The sequence below is a fragment of the Rhinopithecus roxellana genome, chromosome 7 (genome assembly GCF_007565055.1).
Source record: "Rhinopithecus roxellana isolate Shanxi Qingling chromosome 7, ASM756505v1, whole genome shotgun sequence".
NCBI lineage: Eukaryota > Metazoa > Chordata > Mammalia > Primates > Cercopithecidae > Rhinopithecus > Rhinopithecus roxellana.
Genome location: NC_044555.1, coordinates 50,450,340 through 50,462,170, shown reverse-complemented (window position 1 = coordinate 50,462,170; position 11,831 = coordinate 50,450,340). Strand labels below are relative to the sequence as shown.

The 11,831-nt window shown below is 40.4% G+C and overlaps 1 pseudogene; it reads left to right on the top strand.

Annotated features, from left to right (window-relative positions):
- Positions 1-434: 434 nt before the first annotated feature.
- LOC104668177 lies at positions 435-1,402 on the top strand (annotated as a pseudogene).
- The last annotated feature ends 10,429 nt before the right edge of the window (positions 1,403-11,831 follow it).

Genomic DNA, 11,831 nt, shown 5'->3' with positions numbered 1-11,831 from the left:
TTCTAGCCAGGTTAGTAGGCCCCCTTTCTTCTTTTCCTACCATCACACAAGGAAAACAGCTGCACTTGCTGAAAGAGAACTGGCAAGGGTGAGGGTGGGGGTGGGAGCAGAGGGGATGCTGTCAAGGAAACCCTGATTTGAATTAGAAATACCTTCTAGCCCAGCAGAACAGTACTTATTATTGATCGCACTTCATCCTCATGCTCCCTCCCCAGGGCACAGAAGAGGAGACAGGCTTGGGAGGTAGCCCAGCTGAACACCCACAAAGCAGAGGCTCCTCTTTGGCTGTTGACAGTGGTATCTGCAGCTCACTTTAAGATGGCCAGTTGGCCCACATTCATTTTCTGTTGAATTACTTTTAACTTTCATTGTTTTTTCACTCGCTTTGATAGCCTCTCAGTGGCTGCTTTTCTGAGATCTTTCATAACGCAAAAATGCATTGAACAATCGAAGTCAAAATCACTGAGCTAAATCCCCACTTAATGTGTGTGCTTTGTGGAAGATACTTAATTGATGCCAGAACCATAATAGAATATCTACATTCCTTCTGTGAAACCTGTATTTTGTGTTACTTATAGATCAGCAGATATTGTCCTCTAATGTCCAAGTTCACAAAACCATTTTGCTCCTGAATATAACGTCAGATAAAAATCCTCAATCTATTGTATACAAATTACTTCCAGGCCTTTTCAAAAATAAAATAAGAAGGGATCTATATGCATTTCTTTCTTCAGCTGTTGCTGCCAATGGCTCTAATGAAAATAGAGAAGTTGCAGATGAAGATAAGAGAATTATAGCTGATGATGAAACAATAAGCTTATCCACTGGACTTTTTTTTTTTTTTTTTTTTTTTTTTTTTTTTTTTTACCAGAACAGGAAGTAAACAAAGACAAAGAGAAGTTTAAGGAGGAGGTGAATGATAAAAGTTATTTACAATGCTCAGCCAGAATGACTGTGATGAACCTAAGGAACATACCTTATATTTCCTGATGAATGTCATGTATGAAGAGGAATCTTTAAAGGATAAATATACATTAATGGATATTACTTACATTTATATGTGGATAAGAAATGGACTTCTTCCTTTAAAGTACAGTGTTTGACCTACTAGTAAAAAAATGAAGGTTAGTTGCCAGAGATGAACTGACAAAAATGCTGGAGAACTGGAATGTGACTTTGGAAGTGACAAGGCCAATGGCCCAGTAGGAGTTATTTCCTCTAGCTCTTCTTGTTTGCCTAGCCCTACTACCCCAGTCCAGTCTCCTCATCTTCAGTTTCCTCACATGCCCAGTATGTGTGTGGCACCAGGAACAGTCCCACTGGTAACTATGAACCTTTCTCTGCCAATAGACCTAAAAAGTCATCAGAAAATGGGTTATTAGAAACTTCATTCTTAGGTTGATAACTGAGGCTGTTATGGAAAAAAAATTCCAGCTCCTAATTTTTTTTTTTTTTTTTGAGACAGGGTCTTGCTCTGTTGCCCAGGCTGGATCACAGTGGTGTGATCACAACTCACTGCAGCCTAGACCTCCTGGGCTCAAGCTATCCTCCCACCTCAGCTTCCCAAGTAGCTGGGACCACAGGTGAGTGCCACCATGTCCAGTAAATTTAATTTTTTTTAAATGTAGAGACAGGGGTCTCCCTATGTTGCCCATGCTGGGCTCAAACTCCTGGGCTCAAGCAATCCTCCGTCCTTGGCCTCCCAAAGTGTTGAGATTACAGATGTGAGCCATAGTGCTCAGCCAAGCTCCTAATTTATATAGGTATTTCTATGCCATTAGAGCTTTACAAACACTAATACATGTGACTGTGGTCAAATTTGCTTTCTTTTGTAGTGACATTGAATTTGACTATAAAAGATGGACTAGGTGTGACATTCATATATACATTACTTGGAAAGGAAGATTGTCTTAAAAATAACTTTTTTGTGTGGGCAGGCAATGTTTTCTTCTGTGTGAAGTGGTTTCTGTAAACACTGTTCGAATGTGAAAACACTCTAAAATAGACATAAACCTTGGTCCATAGTTTGTCAATCTCCATTAACATCTGTGTTGCATGCTCTTGGATTGTTCTTGTTGTTATGTTGTTTTATGAACCTGTAGACAACACATGCTTTTTATTTTGAAATTTAAAAAATAAAAAGAATATGCATAGAGTGGTGCATAGACTATATATTGAACGCTGCAATGTAACAGTGAGTAACCATTTCTTGCATATTTAACCATTTTGAGTTCTTCATTTCATTTTACTTCCCTGTTATTGCACAGAACAATCTTAAGAAAGTAAACAGCAGTTTTACAATTTGTGTGCTTTAAAAGTGGCTACTATTGTTTATTTTTACTGACTTGTTTTAAATGAACATATTTTGTAAGAATCAGATGGCATTATGCTTGCTTTACAATGCTATATTGGTACAGAAACAGTATTGTATATTTATAAATATAGTAACGAAAATATTGTGTTTCATGTACTTAGAAATGGTTGTTCAAGTTATCCAAACTAGTTCAGACTTGGCAGATACTCTGTATTTGAACTTTGCTTATCATCTTGTAACATTTTAAATGTGGATACACAATTCTAAATTATTTTCCATTGGAAGAAATTGACAAATCATTACAATGTTGAAATGTTTCCAATAATACATTTTTTACTTTTAAATTTTATTACTGTAATAAAGAAAAACCCTTAACCAAGGAATATAAAAATTATGTATATCGTTCTAAATTTTACTTGTTGGCTATGGTGGAATTAGTGTGTTTTAAAAATGCCTGTCAGTAACTATAATTCTATAGCAATTTTTAAAATGAAATGTTTAAATTTTTAAATGAATCAGAACTTTTTTTTTAGTATGGGGCATAGTAACATTTTCTAATTTAATAGTTACTTTAACAGTTACAAATAATGGAATGTACCTTCTCTGTAATGTCTGATAATAGAAATAATTTATTATGATCTTCTACATGTATTAATTTTAAAATAGAGTGAGCATGTTGAATGCAAAATATGAATAATTCCAACAATTTTCCATATATATTTTGCTTTGGTCAAACTGTGTATATTTATCATCTATCAGTTATATGTGATGAGGCTGTTTATTCTATATGAATATTGCTTCAGGTTTATATGGAAAAATTGTGGCTAAACATTTCATTGTCCCCTGTCTGTAAAGGAAGCACAATTCTATCATTTTGTCTTGCTTATCACTATTAAATCACTACATTTGCATATTTTTGAAAAGCAGAACTGGGAACATCCTAGATTTTGCCAAAGAAGAGTTCCAAAAGACAAGGGTGTAGGAGGGAAGGTACAGTTTGTATCAGATGCCCATATTTTATCTACTGGGTTTTACTTTCCCTTGAAGGCACTGATTCTCACTGTCACCCCTTGTAAGGGAACAGAATTCTCAATTTAATGAGCACGGAGAAATTCCCAGGTTTGGACAAAGAAGAGCTTGGGAAGGAAGGCCTGCAGGAGGGGAAGGACTGGCTGTCCACAGCTCCCCTCTCAGGATGATCTTTTTCTCAGCAGACACCACTGCCCCACTATTCGAATTTCTTTTTTTTTTTTTGAATTTATTTATTTATTTATTTATTTATTTATTTATTTATTTATTTTTATTATACTTTAAGTTCTAGGGTACATGTGCACAACGTGCAGGTTTGTTACATATGTATACTTATGCCATGTTGGTGTGCTGCACCCATCAACTCGTCAGCACCCATCAATTCATCATTTATATAATGTATAACTCCCCAATGCAATCCCTCCCTCCTCCCCCCTCCCCCCTCCCCCCTCCCCATGATAGGCCCCAGTGCGTGATGTTCCCCTTCCCGAGTCCAAGTGATCTCATTGTTCAGTTCCAACTCTAGCTCAAGAAGGTATGAAAACTACATAAATTTGTGATTGCATTTGGCCACAAATAATAAAAGGAAATAAGCAAACAGAGAAACCTGGAAGTTTAAACAAGCAAAGGGTTTGCTTTTCTCATTTAACAAGAAATCAAAAGCTAGCAAATCCAGGAACCACTAGATATTCAGGCCCTTATGTCTTTATGCTCTGCCATTCTTGCCTGTAGCATCATCCTAATGATTTAGGTATCTATCTACAGGATAGATAGCTCCTGAAGCTCCAGACATCATGCGTGCATTGCAGGAAGAAAGAAGAGGACAGGATAAAGGCAAAACTTGTGTGCCCACTGAGTCCACCCTCTTTAAAAAAACAAACTTTTAGAATCCCAACACAGTGAGTTCTGCTTATATCTCATTGGATACCTGTCATCTGGCTGCACTTCTACAAGGCAAGGGAGGCTGAGAAGTGTAGTTTGTTCAGCTGGGCACACGTCTGCTTCAAACAAAATTAATGTTCTGTTAGACAGGAATAAGAGAGTAGATATGGGATAAGGACAAGCAGTCTGCCACACATCTTTTCTGCTTCTTTGCAGCACGGGTGAAATTGGCTGTCATTTCACAAATAATTGTATTAAATACTAAAAACAGAGCAAAGAAGGAAATAATGACAAGAAAATAAAATCTTATTAACAAGCTCAATTTTGCAAAGCAATTATTTGTGGCCAGAAGACAAGTATCCAGGCACCCCTACCACTTCAGTGGGGCCTCACTAGCACCACCAGCCGGGAAACTACATTTCTGCCCTCCAGCTTCCTTCTAAATCACAAATGCCACCTTTCTTGTTTATTTTACTGTCTTTTTAAAATGAGTATCTTTTGTAATAATCAGATGGTATTATGCTTGTTTTACAAGGCTGTATTGGTACAGAAACAGCATTGTATATTTATAAATATAGTAATGAAAATATTAGAAGTATAACAAAGGTACCTATGGAGCACTCTCTTGAGACTCACAAGCTCTTTCTAACCCAAGGCCAAAGACAGGGGTTGCCTAGGGCCGAATGTCCTCAGGTACAGTTTTCAGCCTGCCTCATTCATAGTCCATTGACTGGGCTTAGGTAAAAGGGATGTCAGCAGTGGCAATGAAAAACTGAAGATTAGAGGCCCTTCTCCCATTTCTCTGGATGCTGCAGAAGCCTGCTGGATCCTGGACCAATGTGGGAGGTGACATTAATGGCTTACATGGAGGTAAGCAAATGAAATATGCCATGTACACCTGCATTTATACCTGAGAGTCATACCTAATGCAGATGTCTCCCTCATTCCAATGGCTCCTCACTGTTCCTCCACATGGCCCTTTGTTGCTGACTTGACCTACCTGCTTCTTGTTGTGCTCGCCCTCTGTGTCCCTACCCCCTTCAACTCCACATGCTAGCCAAGATATTTCCCATTGGCATCTCAAAGAGATTAGATATTATTTACATGATATATAAATATCATGTAGTGGTTAAGAGCTTCAGCTCTCAAGGGTGCAATACTGCCTTCCCTATTGTCTACTTAGGATAACCTTGGGTAAGTCATATAACCTCACTGTGTCTCAACTACCCATCTGTAAATGGGATAACAACATTACCTACCTTATAGGGTTGTTGTCAGGATTGAATGAGTTAGTCATAAGGTACTTGTCATGTAGCTAGTTCTCAATAAATGTTAGCTTCTACAATACAGCTATGGGCTTTTGATGTGTTAGTTCCTCTGCTTGGAGCACCCTTTCCCATCTCTCCTGTTGGAAAACTCTCTTTTGTCTTTCCAAAATCACTCCAAATTTATCTCCTTTATTAAATGTTGCTTGAGTCCCCTAAGCAAAATTAGAGATTCACTTAGGTTTATTCAACACTTTGCCCATGGCCATCACTAATCTGGAACCTCCTTGAGGGCAAGGGTCTATGCCTTATTTCTTTATCCTTAGCATCTTGCACAGGGCCTGACCTACAGCAGACTTTTGGTGGCTGTTTGGGAATGAATGAATGAATTGATGATGAAATCAAAACAAAATGCAACAAGTGGGATCATCATATTCTCCCTTCCCAAGACTCCCCAATGACAGCTTTTATAAGTTCTGCTACATACACATCACTTTTGCAGAATTTAATTTAATACCCTCTTTCATGTTGTCCTAAAATGTGTCTCCAGACCTCCTATTTTATTCATGATAACCTATGGGTGTTAGAACTCACTGGACTAGCTATCAGCAGAGGGAGCTGATAGGGAGGGAAGGTGTTTGGGAGGACAGGAGTTGGGGTGGAAGAAGGCTAAGTCATTAAGATCTCCAAGGATGATACATCCCATTCCATTCCTTTCCCATAGGGCATGCTCTTAAAGATGTTTCTTGAGTAGAGGTGAAGCTTTCATGACCTACAACAGTTCCTGTCTGTGGAAAGGATGGGGCAGCTGTGCTTGATTATAGAGAAAGAGGCTGGGAACTAAGCCAGAGCAGTCATAAAAGAATACAGAGGCTGGTCATAGGCTTATGTTGTCAGATAACCAAGGTCCCAAGCAGAATCAGGTGTGATTGGCAAGTTATTTGAACCAAACTGAAGGAAGTAGTAGGGCCCTCTCTTTGGTAGTTCCCCTTGTGCCCAAAACTTTGGAATTTACGTGAGCCAAAAACTATGACAAGGATGACTTCGACTAGAGTGTTAGGCCATAAAGGGTGAAGGATGAGTTGTGGAAAATTGGCAAAATCACACTGTAATGTGGTTGCTGCTTTTCCTATGGCTTTGCCACTGACTCACTATGTGACCTTGGGTAAGTTCTCTTTTTTCTAGGCCTCAATATCCCCATCTCTGCAACAAGGTAGCTAGACCTGATGATCTCTAAGAACCTTACAGCTCTGTAATTCTGGCATAAATTGTGAAATGAGATATCCAAAGACCCTTACAACCAGGAGAGATTCATCTGTCTGGCTTGAAAAAGAGGCTGCCCAGCATGAGGGCAGTGGGTTGTGTAGGATGATCCCCTTGAAAGCCCAATGATCCCTGAATGCCTGTGTCCCGCAGGTGGTCTGGGGCTAATTTGAGCTCACTCCAGTGTCCTAGACTTTGTATTCTTAATATATATTTTTTTTGAGTGGCACCCCCAGCATGAGGCCCTGGCCTTGAAAGTTCTGAGAGAGGCCCTGGCTAATGAAGGCATTTCTTCCCTAGAGGAATTGAAGTGCTTTTTCCAGGCTGAGAAGGTGATAATTTTCTCATTTAAATCACATCTATTATAAACTTAAGTGGGCTTTATTTAGAGAATAATTTAGTTTCTCAAGACAACTGGAAAAAAAATAACTATTAGTAGTGGGAGACTGCTCCAAGCAGATGGCTTTTTTTTTTTTTTTTCTCCTGTGATGGCTGGGGTGGGGAGGAGGTAATTTGCTGGCATTCTTATAGCCCTTTGAAGCTGAGAGTGGTATGGCCAGAAGGAAACATGGCTCCTTAGCTTTGGGGCAGGGCCTGGGAATCTGCATGTTGCTTTCCGGGAGTTACGAGAAGGGAAACATCCTTGAACTACAAAGAAAATGGGTAGAAAGATAACAAAGGCACAGAAATGATACAAGGAGAAGCCCTAGGATCTGACTTAAGGAGAAGGCCTGGTGGTCATCTAAAGTACAGAATGATGGGATTGTGATATTTAAAGACTGGAAGGGCCTTAAGGGATTGCCTGGGTCAAATATTACCATTTTATAAGTTGGGAAGCTGAAGCCCAAGGGGCAGAGACATGTCCGAGTTCATACACATGCATAAACACACTCACAAACACACCTTAATATTATGGAATCATAGACACACAGTGTCCTGGAACTGAGCCACTGTAACACAGCTTATCCAACCACCCCTTATGCTATCAGTGGGGAACTAGAGGCCCAGAGAAGAGAAAGGATCAACCCAAGGTCACACAGAGAGTCAGCGGTAAGATAGGGAATGGAGACACAGAGAAAGAGGTACTTGGAAACCTCTTAAAGAGTGAAGTAGGGGATGGAAGAAAAAGCTGCGGAGATTTGACGCCAGGGAATTAGCAGGCAGACCACACACAAAGAGTGTGTTTACTCTTTCTAAGGCAATTCTGCCCTGGATAGTGGTCTTCATTTCCAAAGATTGCTGCAGAGGAAGGCTCATACACTAGAGGCACATGTACAAATTGCTATAGCCTCCAGCTCTTGGTTTCCATCATTTCTCTCTTCTCATCTCTCTTCACTTATCCCATCCTCGCTTGGCCTCCTCAGTTTCTCTCTCTGATTTCTCTCTCTTCCTTGTGCTCTTTGTTTCAGAATCACTACTCCGAGGCCCCATCTTAGTTGTGTAGGTTGTGTCTATACCTAGCTGAGTGGCACCCCTTAGAGTTGCAGTGTGCATCCTGTAGAACTCTATATAGCATTCCTGCTTCACCCTATCAACAACAAAATGTTTGTTAGCTTATCTCAGGTAGATATATGGGAAGGAAGGCCTAGGTTAAATACCAATGATGCCATTTTCCCTCCCTGGTGTCATATCACTTTCAAAAGGAGAGCTAATTGCCTCCAATGAATTCTCATTGATGGATGATTATAGTTGGAAATATGAAGTTAGGGGAGGGGGGATAATATTGGGGGATATAACTACTAATATAATACCTTACAAATCTAGCATCAAAGACTTAGAGAATTCTTCCAATGCAATACTCATTACTGAGCACCAACTTTGTGCCAGGTTTTGTGTTAGGTATGGGAAGGGCATGAGAGTGAGAAAGTGTCAGGGAAAAATTACACAAAGAATTTCACAAGGAGTAGGGCAGGTGATTGCTTAAGGAGCTAATTGTAACTTGAAGCTGAAGGATGTGTGAGCTAAACAGCTCATTATGGAAGTACAAAGGAGGGGGATGCTATCTTCTAGCGGGGGTGGGGGGAAAGGAAGGCTGCACAGAAGAGCTGGCATTCGTGTTCTGCCTAGAAAGCTGAAAAGAATTTCACCCAAATCAGGGGAGGTGAGGGGAAAGGGAACAGTGGGATGAGTAAATGCCTGGGAACCTGATAAAACAGAACATGTTTGAACCTTGTGATGGGAGGATAGCAGGGAGGAAAGCGTAGATGAAGTTTTACAGGTAAGAGTGGTATAAAAGGGAAGCCCACAATGCCAGGCTAAGGGGTCTTATCCTTGGGGAAAAGAGGAGCCATTGAAGAGTTTTAAGCAGGAAGTCACATGATCATATTTTGTTGTTTGTTTTGTTTTCTTTCTCTGCATAATAATTATGGCAGCAAAGTGGAGGACTGGCTGGAGGAGGGGAAAACTGAAAATAGGGAGAAGAGAGAACATTTTGAAGTACAGAACTGAGTCAGTGTAATAGATAGAAAAGATATTTTGGTAGTAGATTAACAAAATTTGAGTAATATTGGATTGAGGGGTTTATGAGTCCGCTACTAATGCTCCAAAACAGTCACCGATCTCAATGCTGCATAACAATAAACATTTATTTCTCATTCGAATAACTTCAGGTCAACTAGGGTTGTAATGACTAGGCTGGGCTTGTGCTGGATTGGCTACAGGAATGAGAAGACACACACAATGCTTCCTAATACCTAGCTTCAGAATTTGCATGCTGTCACTTATGCCAGCCTTCACTTAGCAGAAGAAAATCACATAACTGGGCCTAGAATCGGAGTAGAAGGGCACTACAATGTCACATGTCAACAAAGAGCATGGATAAAGAGAAGGGTGAATAACTGAAACCATTAATGCAATCAGTCTACCACAGTTGGAGCTGAAGGATGAGGCAAAGGCAGAAAGGTGAAAAAGACCATATGGCACATTTGAGAAACAAACAAAAGGCTAATGTGGCTGTACCACAGAAAGCAAGGAGGGAGAGTGGTGTGATATAAAGCTGGTAGATGCCAGATCATGTAGGTTCTCACAGGTCACAGTAACAGTTTTAGTCTTTATCCTGAAGGCAATAAGAAACCACTATAGAGATTTAAGTAGAGGAAGGACATTCTCCAAATTTTCAGCTGGGGTAAATGGATACCTTATGATGCCATTCAGTGACATGGAGAAGCCTAGTGAAGCCTGAGTTCTCCAGCTGGAAGACCAAGGTTAGGTGTGTGGTAGATCTTGATGAGTCTAAGCCAAGGTTTCTCAATGTTTAGTGCTATTGACATACTGGGTGTGATCAATCTTTGTTGTGGCACTTATTCTGTGCATTGTACAGTATTACCAGCACCCCTGGTATCTAGCAGATGCTGGTCGTACTACTCCCCGCAAGTTGTGATAACTAAAATTTTCTCCAAGCATTGTCATAGTCTCTGGGGACCAAAATCACTTCTGGTTGGGAATCACTGGGTCTATTCTAACCCTGGTCTAAACTAATCGTGGCAATTTCATTTCCTTTGCTACTAATTGATTAAGAAGTAGTGTGTGTTTCAGAGTGCTGGAGGCTGTCCCCCAATATTCGTTCTCCACTTCTTTCATTGCAATAGAGTGCCACTTTTTAGCTGGGTTCATTGCTATCAAATTCTCTTGCAGCTGGATGTAGGAATGACACTAGGTTTTTGCCAATGAGATTTTTTTTTTTTTTTTTTTTTTTTGAGAGGGAGTCTTGTTCCGTCGCCCAGGCTGGAGTGCAATAGCATGATGTTGACTCACTGCAACCTCGCCCCCTTCCCACCCCGGGATCAAGCAATTCTCCCGCTTCAGCTTCCCAAGTAGCTTGGATTACAGGCACCCGCCATAATGCCTGGCTAATTTTTGTATTTTTATAGAGACAGGATTTCACCATGGTGGCCATGCGCCAATGAGATTTAAGTAGAAGTGTTGTATTCGATTTCTGGGAAGGCTCCTTAAAATGGATAGTGTGTCTTCTCTTCTGTCTCCTCTGTTTTCCTTTCTGAATATGAATGTCATGACTGGAGTTCCAACAGCCATCTGGGGCCATGTAGATATGGGCAATTCTATAAGAATGGCAGAATAGAAGGCTGGAAGGATTCTGGGTCTCTGATGACTTCGTGAGGCTGTCATACCGGCCCTGGGCTGCCTGACCCTGGGCTTCTATACAGAAATAATGTTACTATATTTAGGACATCCATTTTGTTTTATGTTTTGTTTCAGTTGTTTGTCTTTCTGTTGTATTGCTGCAGAATATAATCCTAACGGCTAAATCACATAAAGCACATAGTGCAATTCTTACCAATGACATGTGAGGAGAAGTCTATTGTGGAGCTTGGGGGAAAGGTTACTTCACTTGATCTTCACCAAAAGGCAGAGAAGTGACAGGAAAGATTTTTGCTGTCTAAAGATGAGTGAAAATGAAAGACTGCCTCTCTTTTTCAGCCTTTGGCTATCAGTGTATGGAAACTTGATGCCTGCCACTGTGGCAGCCATCTTTTCACCATAATAGTAGTAGCTGACATGCTAAGGATAATAGAGCAGACAGACAGAAACAATCTGGATTCTTCATACCATTGAGCCACTGAATTGACCAACACCAGAATAGAGTACTTGTTAGATAAAGCCAATACACTGTTACCATAATTTAATCATTTTTACTTAAGTTTCTGTTACTTGCACGTTAAAGTCTCCAAAATGATACAAATAGGATATGAGGGAAAATAATGAGCTAAGTTGGGATATATTGAATTTGAAAAAATTTATGGGCCCCCCTCCTTTTTTTTGAGACAGATTCTTGCTCTGTCACCCAGGCTGGAGTGCAGTGGCTCAATCTCGGCTCACTGCAACCTCCGCCTCCTAAGTTCAAGCAACTCTCATGCCTCAGCCTCCCAAGTAGCTGGGATTACAGGCACGCACCACCATGCCTGGCTAATTTTTGTATTTTTAGTAGAGGCAGGTTTCACCATGTTTGTCAGGCTGGTCTTGAACTCTTGATCTCAAGTGATCTGCCTGCCTCTGACTCCCAAAGTACTGAGATTACAGGCATGACCCACCATGCCTGGCCTGACATCTTTGTTTTTGAT